Source organism: Photinus pyralis, unplaced genomic scaffold (genome assembly GCF_008802855.1).
Source record: "Photinus pyralis isolate 1611_PpyrPB1 unplaced genomic scaffold, Ppyr1.3 Ppyr1.4_LG2, whole genome shotgun sequence".
Taxonomy (NCBI): Eukaryota; Metazoa; Arthropoda; class Insecta; order Coleoptera; family Lampyridae; genus Photinus; species Photinus pyralis.
In genome coordinates this window covers 5514594-5520715 of record NW_022170403.1, presented here as the reverse complement: position 1 = coordinate 5520715, position 6122 = coordinate 5514594, and the positions used below count along the sequence as shown (strand labels likewise).

The window sequence follows — 6122 nt, the reverse complement described above, 5'->3', positions numbered from 1 at the left end:
TCCATGACAGCTAACTTAATGGCTCTTCAAGGTTTGATTTACAAACACTCTTAAACTACGTGTCAACCACGGAGACTTGGGAATACCTTTGGAGAAACATAGAGATGCTCAAATTAAACGACTAAATCAATATCAAGTTGAGGATCTCAAAGACTATAGTATTTTTTTGTAAGATCCTTTAAGGCACTTGAGTCCACTCCTTCAGGAATGTTAAAATGACTTTAAACATAAATCCTTTATGAAAACTTCCCAAAAAAATCGACTCCTATGGTTACATAATGCAATCCAAAATAACTTATATTTATCGATGAGTGAAAATTTTTTTCAACCGACAGTTTGGTTTTCTCCTTTGGAAGGATATCAGCAATTTGTAAAATTGGATGTTGGAACACCTTGTACAATACAATCGGACATTTTGCCGGGTAAAATTTGGTTACTCGTTAAAAATGAATCTTGATGTATGACAATTTGGATCCGGAACAAACGGTGCTTCAGGTTTCTCGAACTTTAATAGTTGACATTCGGAATAATTTACCAATATTCCGCAGTATGGAAATATCCGAAATTACCCTTATAACTTAGGGTTTTGCAGCCAACAAAAGCAGAAATTAATTGTCTTTGAACTTTTTATCGGTTGCCGTTTAATTAGAGATTTAATAAACCCTCGTATACACAACAGATGTGGATAGTTTTGATTAACAAACTTGTTTTTAGCGCATTTTTGCAAATTTATTTGTGAAAAGTAGCTTTTAATCTTTGGCTGGCTGGCTGGTTGGCTGGCAGCAAATGTGGGCGCGTAGAAGAACTCTTGTAGAAAGGCAACGGGTGTACGTGTATCTACAGGGCCGTGAAATTTGTCAACCTTAGGGACATGGCTACATGATGTGGGGTTGGCGACATCTGGGCGTCATCCTCGAGCGTAGTATACTAACGTGAAGGTTTTTCAGTTTTTTCCTATCTTCTACTACAGTTTTGGTCCGATTCTTTTCAAATTGGTGTCGTCGGAAAGATGTTGCAAACGCGCACAACTCCTGCGTGGCGGAATTTTGTTTGTTGTCCTAGGGGCGAAATTAACGACCTTTTGCGAGGCGCGCGCGCGTCTTCGAGAAGTAGTCAACTTCGGGCGCCTTTTACCTTCCGTTGCGAACTCACGCGGTTTAACTATTCGTAAATCTCGAATCGCTGTCTCTCTTTCTCGTGTCGCCAATAGAAGTGAATTGCGAGTGAACGGACGTCGGAAGTGGGTACCGTCAAAGAGAATGTGGTAGTCCGCGACACGATCTTACTGATGGTGGAGTCAAATCTTCAAACGCGAATTGCGAGTGAATGGGATGTCGGAAGTGGGTACCGTCAAAGGGAATGTGGTAGCCCCCGACACGATCCTCCTGATGGTGGAGTCAAATCTTCAAACGCGAATTGTGGGTGAACGGGACGTCGGAAGTGGGTACCGTAAAAGAGAATGTGGTAGCCCGCGACACGATCTCACTGATGGTGGAGTCAAATCTTCAAACGCGAATTGCGGGTGAACGGAACGTCGGAAGTGGGTTCCGTCAAAGGGAATGTGGTAGCCCCCGACACGATCTTACTGATGGTAAAAACGTTAAAAGGGAATTGCGGGTGCACGCGGAAAGTGGGAAGCGGTTAGTGAATGTAGTAGCCTTCGACAAGATCTGTTATTGATGGTTGAATCGAAAGTGGCTAATAGAATACTGATCTGCCACACAAAAATGCGCTGAAGTCCCTTCGATCTCAAACGAGGACTTTGATAATTTTTTGAAATTATAAACATATAAGAAAAGCTATTTCCCTGGTCTATTACTAGGTACGAGTATCTAATGTAGGTAGTACCTACCTTATTAGCTATGTCGTTTGTAAATATTGTAATTACACACACCACAAAACGGTAAACGTAATTAGATTACACAACTAACCAAGACAAATTGCAACTACGCAAGTAACTAATGATAAAATAGCACGATTTCACACCTCAATTTCCAAAAAACAAAAAGGAGTTTCTTCGTTTGTAGGTCAACATGATATATTTTATAAGGCCAATGACAGGAAGTTCGTATTTGATTACATTACACCGAACGATTGCATTTCACGAATGACAAGCAGTGAAAACATTATGGAACGAACCGAAATCGATCTAGGCAACTGACGATTTTTTGTTATTTTGTTCCTCTTAAAATGTCCAATCACTGATTTAATCAGTGATTGGACATTTTAAGAGGAACAAATTGGAAAATCGTATAATCACAATACACAACACCCTTGGCTTGTGAACCTGGTCTCGAGAAGACAGCAAGAACCAAAGTGAGGTTATAGATTTGTTGGTCATTTTTGTTTACACTTCACTATAACACAGGCTATACCATTTCAACAAAAAGATGAACTCTGACGAGCAAGTAATTTTTTATTACCATTTATGTAATTATTGCATTTTTAAAATTTATAGTTCGTGGTTTGTGACAGTTGCGGAATTACAAACGGGTGTGAGCATTATAATATGTTGGCGGAAATGGATAATTCGATAGCCGAGCCCTTTCCCATTTCCCAAGAAAATGTACAAACTGAGTTAGATACTTTTTATTCATTGAATCTTGCATTATAACATCTATTTTTAGCTTCACAGAGGAGACAATTTCGGAGATTTAATCTCATTTGTATCCTTACGTCCAGCCCTTTGGGACCATAGACTGCTATTAATTCAATGAACAAAAACAATTCGAAAAACAAAAAAGGATCAGTTGTGGGTCGAAATATTAAGTGAATTTCGATTTAATAGTTATTTGTTTCATTAGTACAAAAAATGTCAGTTTTCGGGACGAGGAAGATAGTTGCTGGACGACGCATTAGCGGAGTCCAGCAACCTTCCGAGTCCCGAAAACGCATTTTTTGTACGAATAAAACATAAAATTTTTTCTCCAACCCCCTTTACTTTAAATTATATTCGAATTTAGATTCAATTCACAGTTTCTACTAGTTTGAGAACTTCTGCTTTCTTGTCCCACGTGTCATGCCACTCTAGTTTTTAGGTTAACTTATAACTTATTCATTCTTATTACTTCTTACTTCGCACCTCTCGCGACTTTGTAGGGAGCAAATCTAAGGTAGCATGTTCTGCCGTTTCTATAATCTCTGGCGGAGTGCAATCCATGTCGCTATCAGTTTCAGTCATTTCTATTGTATACAAAATTAATATTGTTATATTTTGTATTGAAATAAAAAACTTACCATACAGTTTTTTAATTAAAATTAATTGCAATTAAGTTTTTCAAATTTTGAATTCAAAATGACAGATAATAGTGCAATGGGTCCGAAGTAGATGGCGTTACGCGCGACGGCGGGTTGTATTCGTATTAAAATTACGTTCACCGAATATGTAAATTACGTTACACATGGTTTAAATAAAAATATCGAGCGTAAATCATTTTCAATACATGTACAATACGTATAGGTAACAGCATTTGCATTGAATATGCAAAAATATTTGATTTGTATGTATAGAAATATCTTACAACCTGCAATGTAAAACGATGTCAATGTGACATATCTCCGTGATTGTAATTTTTTAATTGGCCAACTTTCAAGGTCAATTTCTTTTTGGTACTAGGACCAAAAGTATCCACTTTTTGTACAGTTGCCATGGTGATTGCGATTAATCCGCAAAACGCCAATTTTACGTAGCGAACACTGTCACAAAATAGCGTCTTATTCAGGTGGTTGGAGAAAAAATATATTTTTGACCCACCATCGTTTTCGTTGCCGTCTTCTTTTTATTTTGGAAAATAAATAAAGTAATGCAATCAAACAAATTTTGCGAGTTTTAATGTTCATGTTTATCCTACTGATCTGTGATGTTAAAATGAAAACCAAAGACCAAAGGATTATTTATTTTGATTTTTTAAATCAGCTTGTCAAAAACGTCAAATGTCAACAATCAGAAAGAGGAGGAAACCAAAATATTACTAGATGTACTAAATACGCTCCGCGTTTATGAAAACGTATGCTTGGCGTTATGGTCATCCCCTCCATAGAATTTAATTCCGCCGTCCGTAATCCGCTGTTATGAAAACTAGCCGATTGACGTAAAAAATTTTTTCTACAAAAAACCTGAATACATTTTTGCTCTAAATTTGGGAAGCCAATAATTGCATGTTATGAATTTTACCTACATTGAAATCCCTATGCTGCGTTACACAAGATAGAAGCGCCACTATTCTGAATGTGGTGGATATTGTATCGTAATATTGTTATATCCACATTCACATTGTCCACTTTTAAATGGCAAAATACATTGACTTGATGCACAGGAACTGTATTTGTTGTTTTTTTGTCATACTCTCATTTTTAGATAAGTTGGTAGAGCAAAATCTTAATTTAAATTTCGTCGCGGAAACTGCAAAATTCATTGCCTTGAAGCACAATTCCTTTCATCAATTATTTTCGAATTTGCCCCTCTTGGACGGGTGGTAAGTGATTTTCCGAATACAGGAGAGGTGATCCTGTATAAGATCGTCTTCGCATTTACTGTTTTAATGACTTATGAAGAACTTTAAATTTCCGGACACGAAGTTCTATTTTAGATTAATGTTGAGGTCGGAGTATGCGTGCAGTTCCCTTATGTCTCCCTTACGGTGAAACGTTTTGGTGGATAAACACAGTACACCACGAATATAATATTACCTCATAAATAAATTCAATTCCAAAAACCATCCACGAATGCGGATATATCTTACCAAAATTTACGAGTTATTTACAATTAAAATAATGCAGACCATATTGCTGGATGCAAATCATTTGAAATACATTAAGAATAAAGCACAATAGAGTTTGTTTCCCTGCTCGAGGACAATAGTCTTTGCCCTTTTGCGAACAGTGCCTGTAGGTACTTTATAATGAAATGATGGTACTGGTCCCGCCAATAATTCATATTGTTATCCCAATAATTCATATTGTTATCGCCTCGGTTATCGCCCATCGTTCTAGATTGGCATCTAATTATTATTGAACTACAATTAGAATTACCATCAAACCTTGACTACATGGATAGTTAAACACGATTATCTCATCAATTTTTTTCATTTCTAATTACCCTCCGAATGAATAAAGTATTTTACTGTTGTATATATCTAATATATTCGTTTATTTATTAAATTCACAAAGAGGTTATGTTAATTACACCGCGTCACCGCTAAGTGATTACGGCAATTACACACAATATTTGAAGGATGTGAGAAGTAACAAAATAATTCCATAAATTCCGAATGCTAATTATTACCGGATTTTACATTGTGCATTGTAATACCAAATATTAAAATTTCGAGCAGGAATAGGAGACATTCATTCATCTTTCAAGGTCCCAATTCTTATTTTTCAAATAATTTTGCAAATTAGAAATAACTCGGTGAATATAGTCCTGTCTTTTATCGTCGCTTTTATCTGTTAGTTGGAACCTCGGTTGGAACTTTCCAAAATCTTTTTCGTGGTCATTACCATTAGTATATGAATCAAATGATAGCAACAATCCTCGCCTATAGGTATCTGAAACTCACCAACCCAAATTTACGGGAACTTTTTCTTTTCAGCGCATTTCAAAAAAATTAGAAAAAAACCAATGCGCTAGTGCTTTGTCGGTCTGTTATGGTAAGATGCCTTAATCAACTGCTGCATAGGTCATATAGGTATCAAACTCTAAAGGCGCGGCCACACTATACCGAATGGTGTTGTTCATCTTGTTCTATTCGATTTTTCTGTTCGTATCATTCTATTCGTTACCTCGTTCGTTACTATTCGTCATGACGTATTGTTGTGTGGATAAGTTGAAAGTGGTGAATCAATCAATCAATACTTACACATTTATAGTGGAGGTGGATAACGGTTCGAAGCATCGCTCAGTTATCAAACGGTGTTCAGTCAACAACAACTAAAATTCTATAACCCCCACATTTTATGTATTTTGCCCGTCTCACATTGAACAAATTGTTTATTTACACGAATTTATTTGCTCTAATTTTCGGTATCTTTTATGGTAAAGGAATTATGAACCGAGGGGTCTAGATGCTACACTCTGTATATAATACATTATTAAGATCCATATTTTTATCAATATCTATACA

General features: G+C 36.4%; 1 long non-coding RNA gene across 1 annotated transcript; it reads left to right on the top strand.

Annotated features, from left to right (window-relative positions):
• Window positions 1-2298: 2298 nt before the first annotated feature.
• On the top strand, window positions 2299-2749 carry LOC116162909. The gene is made up of 3 exons (XR_004143646.1): window positions 2299-2408; window positions 2459-2577; window positions 2628-2749. It is a non-coding gene; the product is annotated as an uncharacterized LOC116162909 (long non-coding RNA).
• The last annotated feature ends 3373 nt before the right edge of the window (window positions 2750-6122 follow it).